The sequence below is a fragment of the Dasypus novemcinctus genome, chromosome 7 (genome assembly GCF_030445035.2).
Source record: "Dasypus novemcinctus isolate mDasNov1 chromosome 7, mDasNov1.1.hap2, whole genome shotgun sequence".
NCBI classification, from domain to species: domain Eukaryota; kingdom Metazoa; phylum Chordata; class Mammalia; order Cingulata; family Dasypodidae; genus Dasypus; species Dasypus novemcinctus.
This window is the reverse complement of record NC_080679.1, coordinates 122,911,848-122,922,401: the sequence shown is the minus strand read 5'-3', so window position 1 is coordinate 122,922,401 and position 10,554 is coordinate 122,911,848.

The following is a 10,554-nucleotide window of genomic DNA, read 5'->3' as shown; positions in this document are numbered from 1 at the left end:
CCAAGAGGAACTCTTCGGATGGTGATCTATGTCAGTCCCCAACAGCATGGGAAAGAAAGGGATTTTTGCCACAAGTGGCCTCTTCCCAAATTCCTTTTTTCTTTTCTTCTTTTTTTTTTTTTTAGTGGGGCATTCCTTTTATTTTATTTTATTTCAATTTATTTTACTTATTTTTAGTGGTGTCAAATGGTGTCCCTTTCTGGCTGGAAGTGAGGCAGTAGGGGAGGTGCAGAGGTTATTACCTGCAGCTTTTGAGCAGAAGAGGACACCCAGGCCAAGACTATGTTTCCCAAAACTTAAGTCTTCTGTAGAACCAGGCTGGGGATGCATCCATTTAAAATAGTAAAATATAAAAATAATAAGATCTTCTAGACCTGAAGGCAAGTAGAAACATATTCACTGAGTCCAGGGTCTGAGCCTTCATTTACAATTCCAAAAAAGAAAAAAGTATGACAATCAGTTTTATTGTTACTCATTTGGTGACAGGTTATCTGCAGTCTTCACTTACCCCATTCAGTGTGAAGTAGTCAGATGTTTTGCTGAGGAAATGTTTCTATGTTTGATTGGGGGTGTTGCCACAGACCCTGCTGATGGAGCTACTTGATACCAACTGTGGACAGTATCACTTTTCTAAAACCTAAGGTTGATTTCTGAAACACATCGTGCCCCAAGTTTCCAGACAAAGGACTTTGAAGCCTGTACTCACAGGAACCAAATTAGCAAAGCCCAAAGGATGCCCAAAGCAAGGAGATTCCAAACAGAGTTGATTGAAATCTAGGGCCATCTCAAGAGGAGAGAGAGAGAGCAGAACATAGAAGCCCCGAAACTGGAGTGTGTTCACCTCCTGTGAACCAGATCCCATCACAGGGGATGCAGATACATGTGGAGACTTTCCCAGGCCACTAGCAAGAAATTGTTGCCCCGTCTTCTTTGTGACCACATTGGCCAGCTGTGAATGCCCCGGCCAGCGGGGCAGGGAACGGGGGCTGGTGGTCGCGCGGAGGAGAATGGTGAGACAGGAGACGCGAGGAATGACAGCGAGACAGGGTGAGGATCAAGCTGCAAAGTTTTATTGTGAGAACAAAGCATTTATACTCTTGGGAAGGGGAGGGATAGTGGGAGGGATGGCGGTTAGGGATTGGCTATTGCTGTCACTAGGGGAAGTGGCAGGGTCCAGGGACTGGCTGTTGCCGTTGCTGGGGTGGAGGGCAGACTTCAATTTCGCGCCTTGTGCCTGCGCGTTACTGTGTTAGCCTAGGCAGTGGCGGGAACAGAGAACAAAGGAGCAGGGAGGGAGAAGAACCAGGAAATGGGCTCCGCTCTGGCAGCCATGCTATTGGCATCGCTGATCTTAGCGCACGCCCTCACCAATCGTCCCCAACAGCCAGCATCCCCGCATTGCCAGGTAACCTCATGGCTTGTGGCACCTGCTCACCTTCAAAGGTCAGTTGGTTGCCAGTTACAATGACGAAAACTGTGTCCTGTGACAGCTTTGCGCAGGTATCTTATATATCTATGCCCCCAGTTCCCAGCTCAATCCTGGGATAGATAAACCCTCTATCAATGGGCTCAGTAAGTCTTAAATGAGCACGTACAACACGTTACTCTTTGCAATATGCTTTTCTATGCATTATCCCATTTAATCCTCAAAATGACCCAGTGATTAGGGCAAGAGAACCAAGTCCCAGGAATGGCAAGATCACAACCAGCAAACATTTTTGCTGGAACTTGTACCAAAGTTCTCTGGTTCAAAATCCTATCCTTAGAAATGGTAAAAGCACATCATGGTCTTTGTATCTAGCAAACCTATTATACGGGTGTGACAGTGGTTGAAGGGGAGAGTCGAAGGTCATGTATATTACTAGAAGGATAGCTAAACACCACATAATGGGTCTGTACAAGATAGTAAAACCTCACATAAAACACGGATATGGGGGATAGTGTATATATAAGACTGTTTTTACAAAATATAAATACAAATATACTACTGAGAAAGAAAAAGAAGAGCAACTATTTATGTCAGGGGAAACCTAGAGAGATTGAGAGGTGATGAATTTTGTTTTTTGTTTATTCTGTAATAGGAATAATGAAAGTGTTCTAAGAATGATTGAAGTTGTGAACGCACAAATATGTGATTACACCAAATACCATTGATTGTACACTTTAGATGGATTTATGCTTTATTAATAAGCATCAATAAAATTGATTAAAATATTTTTAAAATCCTGTTCTCTTTCTTTGGCACCACTGCGCCTCTCTCCTATGTAGACTAAGCCCTTGGGACCAAAGATGGTCTGGTAAAAATGCTCAGTCATGGGAAAGGCCTGGAAATGAGAAAAGCAGCTGGTGAGCTGCCAGCTGGGGTCTACTGGGTGGTAAGTAGGCCACAGAGAGATAATGCCCCTACCCACGTCTATCCCCCTATAAGTCCCTCGACGGGCCTTCCGGCCTGCTAGGAGGGGAAGGGGTGCCACGGATGCACAGATAGGGGCTAAAGCCCGTTCCTAGGCACCCCAGAGCCCAGCACCGCTTGCATTCCGCATTTGCGCACGCCCAGAACTGACCTGCCGAACAAAGCCGGGATGCAGACTTTGAAGGCCAATGGGGAAGGCAGGGGCTACCTGCCCGTGAGACCGGGGAGACTGCGGGACCAGCGCCCCCGCAGGTGACGAGCAGCTGAGCCTCCCGTCAGAACTCCACAAACGTCGGGGCGGACACCACCTCCCCCTGCGAGAACAAGTCTGCGAGGGAGGTTCTCACCGCTGACGTCATCCCGCCCCTCCTCTGAGAGAAGGAGGATTCAGCCTGGGCCCTCAGCCCTCATCGTGACCTTCGCCTGACCTTCAGGGACGCAGGCACTGGCTCAGAAGGGCGTGAAGCGTCTGGCGGGAGTGTCCAATGTCCAGGGACCCTGCCCATCATCTCTCGGCAGTAGGCAGGGTTCGTGGAGCCCGCTGCCAGGCCAAGGAGGTTTCCTGCTCTCAGTATGTGTCTATGTCCCAGCAGCGCGTTTCGGAAGCCTCCCTCCTCTCAGTAGCTTGCAAGCTGATCAGAAATGGGTTCAGAGGAGGCAGACGTGGCTCAAGTGATTGAAATCCTGCCTACCACATGGGAGGTTCCTGGTTTGGGTCTGGGGGCCTCCTGGAGAAGGCAGCGAGCTTATGCGACAGGCAGGCATGGCAAGATGATGCAACAAGATGACATAAGAGACACAAGAAGGAAAACATGAGAGACAGGACAAAGCAGGGAATGGAGGTGGTTCAAGCAATCAAGTGCTTCCCTCCCACCTCAGAGGTCTGGGGTTCAGTTCCCAGTGCCTCCTAAAGAAACAAGAAAGATGAACAGACACGGCAAGTGCAAAAAGTGAGGGGGTGGGGAGAAATAAATAAAAATAAAAAAATAAATCTTTAAAGAGAAATGGGTTCTGTAAACCCCAGGCTGGGCATCTAATTACCTGGTGGCAGCACCTGAGAACCAGGCTCAGCCAAGGCTGTCAGGGACAGATGTTCCATGGGATTGTGTTCGTCCTCTGCTTACTGTTCCTTGCACTGTCTTTCGATTCCCAAGCTCCAGCTCATGTTGGCTTGCTGGGGCCCTGCTCACCCTTTAGGCTCCAGAGAAGTGGTTATTACAATTCAGTGAGTGTCAAAATCACCGCATGCCCTGGGGAGCTGGTGAAATTTCAGTTTTACGGCCTTTTCCATATTTGCTAATGGGGATTGGGGTACAGGAATCTGGATTTTAATAACCCGCTTTCCAGGTAGAATCTGAGGCAGAGGAAGCACAGAACAAATTTTGAGAAACACCCATAAAGGCTTTGGTCAAACCTGAATTCAAACACTAGCCCCACAGAGTGACCCCAGGTGAATTAGTTGCTCTGATCCTCAGGTTCCCTGGGTAAAATGAGGCTAATAAAACCTACCTTGCATGATTCTGTGGATGAATGGGAAGATGTATACAAAGTGACTGACAGGTAGTTGGCAATTAAGAGAAGCTGTAGGGAAGCGGACTTGGCCCAGTGGTTAGGGCGTCTGTCAACCACAGGGGAGGTCCACGGTTCAAACCCCCGGCCTCCCTGACCCGTGTGGAGCTGGCCCACATGCAGTGCTGATGTGCACAAGGACTGTCATGCCATGCAGGGGTGTCTCCGCATAGGGGAGCCCCACGTGCAAGGAGTGCACCCCGTAAGGAGAGCCACCCAGCAGGAAAGAAAGTGCAGCCTGCGCAGGAATGGCATCACACACATGGAGAGCTGACACAGCAAGATGACGCAACAAAAAGAAACACAGATTCCATGCCATTGACAACAACAGAAGCGGACAAAGAAGAAGACACAGAAAATAGACACAGAGAACAGACAACTGGGGCGAGGGGCAGGGAGAGAAATTAATTTTTTAAAAAAACTTTTAAAAAAAGAAAGTAGCTGTAACAATGCTGGTTGTGGACAGGTTTGCCTGGATACAATGACCTTCCCAATCTTTCCTCTTTTCCTGGAGTGGTAGACTCGCGGTCAGGGTTTAACTCAGTGAGCAGACCTTTATACAGTAGGCAAGATAATGGTCCTCCAAAGATGCTCAAGTCCTAATTCCTGGAAGCAAGGGGAATAAAGATTGCAGATGACCTTAAGATAGGGAAATTATCCTGTATTTTTGGATGGGGTCAATGTAATCACAAGGGTCCTTGAAAGTAGAAGAGGGGTCAGAAAGGAGGGCAGAATGATGCAACCTGAGAAGGGCCCGACCCACCATTAGTCGTCCTTGAAGATGGAAGAAGCAGCCACAAGCCAAGGAATGCAGTCAAAGAAACTGATTCTCTCCAGAGCACCCAGAAAGGAGCATGACCCTGCCCACATCTTGATCTTAACCCAGTGAGACTTGTCCTGGACTTCTGATCTACAGAGCTGAAAGATAATACATTCATGTTAAGTTTCATATCTATTTGAAGTTTATTATAGCAGCAATAGGAAGCTAACACAAATACCAAAGACTAGGCTGCTCAGTTACTCAGGCAACTGCTTGGGAGATTTGGAGACTTTATGACCTTTCAATGACATTAATGCTGCTGCCATTTTGGAAGCCCAAGTGACCGAGGCTAAAAGAAATGAATGGGGTGAATTTGTCATGTGTGGATTTCCATCGCACCTGGCAATAATATCAATAAGGGCCAAGATATATTGAGGGCTTGCCATGGGTTGAGTGCTCTGTATGAAATACCTTATTTAATTATCAAAACCGTCTAGGAGATGGGCTTTATTGTCAATCCCATTTTACATGGGGAAAGGAAATGGGAGAGGTTTCTTGCCAAAGATACACAGGTAAATATCAGAGCCTGGATTTCAAGTCAGGTTTGCTGCTCCAGAGCCCAAGTCCCTAATTGCATCATTTGACAGCCCAGTTGTCCTATGACCAGAGGAGGGGCTGGTGTGCTCTCTTTAAATCTCAGGCAGTGCCATTTGCAAATCTGCTCGTACACAAGACCTGCCTCCAACTGGTCTTGCAGCCCATAACCTCCCAGGCAGTATGGGTAATGCCTGGGAGGGTTAAACAGAACAGGACAGTGCTTTAGAACCCTGCTTTCACCAGGGTTGGTGGCCTCAGGAAGAGAGTTCAGAGAAAATTCTAACTCCCCAGCCAGGCACAAGGCCAGTCACGTCGGCTTGTCCCAAGGGTTCTGGAGAAGACACAGGGCTAGCAAGTCTGGGCGCCTAGGTTCTGTCCTCCATCAGTCACTGGTATGCTGTATGGCTCCAGGCAAGATACTTAACCTCCTTACAGCTTTGCCTGAAAAATGGCACCAATTACCCCCCATACTTCCTCATCCAACTTGGCTGCTGTGGAAATCCAATGAAGTCATGGTTGTGAACGTGCTCTGGGAATTACAAAAGCAGTGCACCCTTCTAGAGTCTTATGGTGGCTATTATTTAATTTTATAACTCAGGGTGAATATAGTTCCTTATTACTGTTATTAGTAATAATTATACTACACCACACTGCAGAATGTTCTCCCACTGGCCTCTTCAGCGGGATCTGTTGCGTAAGCATTTCTAAAAAAAAAAAAAAAAAGAAAATCAACAAGCAGTGAAGTTCTGGCAAGCCTTTGAGGAGATTTTTTTAATTATGAAAAAGAAAGTTTGAAATATTAACACCTTGCACATTAGGTTAAGATCCTGCCCTTTCCAAAATAGACTAAAGCTCGGCTGTGGCCCCGGTGGTGATGCCAATGGGAAGTGAAGGATGAACATATGCTAAAGGTCATAATCGAAGGCAGCCAGGGAGTATCCCACATTGGGGAGGGCTCACCCATTATGCAGAGGTGACAGGGCCATGGACAGCTGCCTAAGAATCTCCAGGAAACCCCAGGATCTTCTGCAAAGTTCCAGACTCCAGGAAGGGTTGGTCTGCACTTGGTAGGGAGCAACTCCATCTTCTTACTATACCTACTCTATCAATACCATGCAATTCAGAACTTTGGGTTTAGCATCTGCTTCTAACACGGCATTCATAGAAGAGCTAGCACATCAGGCCTCTATGGTCTCTAACACCTTAGGGCAAATAATTGTACCAGCTTCCAGTCCATCATTCCTTCCTTCACTCGTTTCTTCCTCTCTTCCTTACTTCATTCTCTCCTCCCCTTTTATTTTCCTTCTTCTCCCTCCCTCCCTCCATCCTTCCCTCCTTTCCTTCTATCAGTGAGTCAGCCAGCTACATTTAACAAGAACCTATTATATACCAGACGCGGAGCAGAGCTGAGTCAAGTACCCTTCTTCCTGAGGAGTTCACAGCCTAGTATGCAGACTGACATCCAAACTCATGGTACCATTTGGTCCAGACTCGTTGGAGTCCATTCTCAGGTCTGCCCACTGGCTCACTTGCTATGTGGCCCTGGGTGAGTTTCTTGACCTCCCTGAGACCTCAACAGGAAGTTGAGGACCATGCCCACGTCATGATGCTGTTGCAAAGGGCCTGACAGCGTGCCCAGCACAGTACGATGACACCTAGAGAGCCCTCATATAATGACACCCAGAGAACCTGGCCTGTAATAACGCATTTGAAAATAGTGTGACTGCTGATTGACTCTCCACAGCCTGCACGGACTTGTCCCAGACATTTCCTAACCTCACAAGTGTGCAACCCAATGTTGAAATAGATTGAATATTTAGGGTCTCCCCTCTAGCACTGTCACCACTGTGAATGCAGCCACAGAGGAAATGGTGGAAAATTCACCATCACCATTGCAGAAAAGAGTGATTTCTGGCTTTGTTCTTTTCTTAAGCTCCCAGTTTGGCTTCCTACTGTATCTCATGTGGGTTTTTATTTTGTCTTGGCTAAACTCCTTAGGCTTAACTTACTGGCCTCAAAAATACTGGTCAATCACATTACCTAGCTACCTCTCTGTTACTGCAGTGATTGGTTATATGCTCTTATTTGGAGTCAACATGATGAGTACCTTGCCACTCAACTCCATTCATCCAATCACAGATAACTATGCTAAAAATCAATAGCAGAAGCTATTCCCACATTAAGAGATATTCCCATTAGTGAAGTAAACCAAATGCTTTCTTGCAGCCAAAGAACTTTATACCAAAAATTAGATTTATATAGCCATATTAACACCAAGCATTTATTTATGTTTGGACATAAGAATTTTGGCAATAATTATTTTGACTATGTCTGTTATTAGTATTTGACTATGAAATGTTTTTTAAAAATGTAATGTAAGATGAACTTCTCTTAGCTTAAGCTACATTAATGTAAATGTCCATTAATAGAATAAATAAAATCCTGTATCACCATATGCAAGACTTTTTAAAAAAATAAATGTTAATATAAACAAGAAAAAAAATAGCAGATAGGAGTAATAATATCCCTCATCCCACTCTTGAGTCATTTCTCTCTCAGTTGTTATAAACTTACATTTGGAAGTAAGAAAAAAATATGTCTCCTGTTTCTATGTCATTCACCCACTCAGCATCTGGGCAAATGTTTATGTTTCAAAGGAGTCTCTGGGTATTCAGAACCTCATGAAGGATTTTAATGAGCATATACAGGTTTTACATCAAGATCTCCTTGGGTAGATTTTAGTGAATCAAGAGTCCCACATTTAATTAAAAAAAAAAAAAAGACCTAACAAAGGTTTTTAAAATTTGAATATCTAAAGATGTTGAATGTGTGAGGAAATGAGCATTCTCTTCTACTGCTGGTGGGAAGGTGTTTGGTACAACCTCTCTGGAGAGCAATTAGGCTATGAGTGCCAAAAACCATATGGATGGATATCTATACCCTAAATTTAACCCATTAATACCTCTTGTAGAAAAGTATCCTACAAATCAAAATACCTGAAGATTTACTTTCAAGTATGCTTATTTCATGATTATTTATAATAGTGAACATCTGGAAATGACATAAAAGTACAATAATAAATCCTCATTAAATACATCGTGGTACAATTAAAAAAATGAAATCCACTTACAAGTGTTAAAAATTACCTTGTAGAGGAATATCTAACAGCACAAAAAGGTGTTTATGATATATGAGAGGATAAAAAAGAAGTTTACAAAACAGAGTGTACAGTTTATTCTAATTATATAAAGATTTAAAAATTGCTTAGAAAATGAACTAGATACATGTAACACAAAATAGTAGCATTGGTTACTCTAAGGGGTAGGATTGCTAATGATTTGTACATGTGTGCTTTCTTGAACTTTGCAAATTTCTACAATCAATGTATTTTTTGTACAGCAAGAAAAGAAGAACAGAAAAATTGAAAACTAAGGCTTAAAATTCAGTAGATTTCAATTCAAATGATCACTTTGCTATGTGCTCGAGGATAAAATACCTAATATTTATGAGCCTTCTTAATATTTTCCACTTACAAAAGATAAATAATAACACTTATCTCCTAAGATCATAGGAGGATTACATTAGACAGTACATGTAAAGTGCTGTGCACAACAGGAGCCCAATATATTTGTGTTTCCTTTACTTCCTCCTCCCCGAGTTCAGTAACAGGAAAGACAAACATAGGAGTTAGGTAAGGCTTAATGCAGAAGGAAGGAACGGTGTTTGGGGCTGAAGTTCAGCCATTGGGATGATAGGATGTGAGGAGACTGCCTGATGGAAGGGTATAAGCAAAGGCATGGAAACAAATTCTACAAGACAAGCAACCGGGGCACTGGTTCCCTCTTCTGCTTCTCTTACATCTCAAATGAACTGGTTCTAAATGATACTTGCAGGCGGACCCCTCATCTTTTGCAATCTTGTTGAAATTTTTTCTTACTACTGTATTAGTTATCAAATGTTGAGTAACAAGTCACCTCAATACTTAGAAGCTTTAAACAGCAATCAACATTTACCATCTTATACATTTTCCATGGTTCAGGAATTCAGGAGTGGTTCAGCTGGGTGGTTCTGCCCATGAGGTTGTACTTTCAGGTCTTCCAGTGCTGAAGTTATCTGAACACTAAACTGGGACAGGAGGATCTTGTTCCAAGAGGGCTCACACATGACTGGATGGTATATGTCACCACTCCTCCTTTGCATACCCATGGCAAATTTTGCCAAGTGACCAGGCCAACTCTGACCATTTCGGGGCCAATGAGCTACTGACACTTTGCTGGGGGAATTCTGGAAAACAATTTTCTGTGTTGCTTAACACAATGTCTATTCTAATTATAGAATTAATAAGTGCAGCAAGATAATGGAGATGATGGATATGTTTGAATGTGGGAGGCATATTTCCTAAACACTTAGCACATGCCAAACACGGTATGAATCAATTAAGGTGTATTACTCCAACATTTCATCATCTTAATCATCAACAAAGAAGTTACTATTATTATGTCCATTTTACAGATGAGGAAACTGAGGCTCAGAGAGCCAAATAACTTATGCAGGATTACTCAGCTAAGAAGTGATATAACTAGTCCAAGTTCAGGTGGTTGGGTCTGGAGTCAGCCTTTAATCATTACATGGTAATACCTTGAAGTCTTTGATAAACAACAGTCCTCATGGAATCTTGGGGATCAATGTCTAGTTATTAGCCCTAAGTGAAAGTTCCTAGGGATTTTCCTCTATCTGAATCATTAACAGATAGCTCTTAGAGTTTCCATTGGCATACTTCTGCCAGCATTGCTTGTATACCATCATATTACTTCATTTACCAGCTTGTATTGCAAGTAAGAAATTATAGGTCTTCCTTACTGCATCATGACTGCCTTGGGAGTAGAGTCCCATGACTTTCTTAATCCTCTTGGCTTAGCCTAGAAGAAGACAGGTGAATAAACAAATATTGGCTCTGCTTTTCCAGGCTCATTTTCGAAATCTCGTTTTCTTCCCAAAGAGAGGCTAACTTGCACTTTGTTTACTGTTGTCTTCATTAGGGAACAGTTATTACAACAAAATGGAGAAGCTGAGCAAATGACTTCTCCCCAAGAAATTCACTGAAATCTCTGGGACTTGCTTCAGGAAGAGTCCTAGCCCTGAGGAACAAGTGTGAGCATTCTAGTTATGTCCTAGTAAGGTAATGAGACACTGTATTTAAATACCACTCATCATG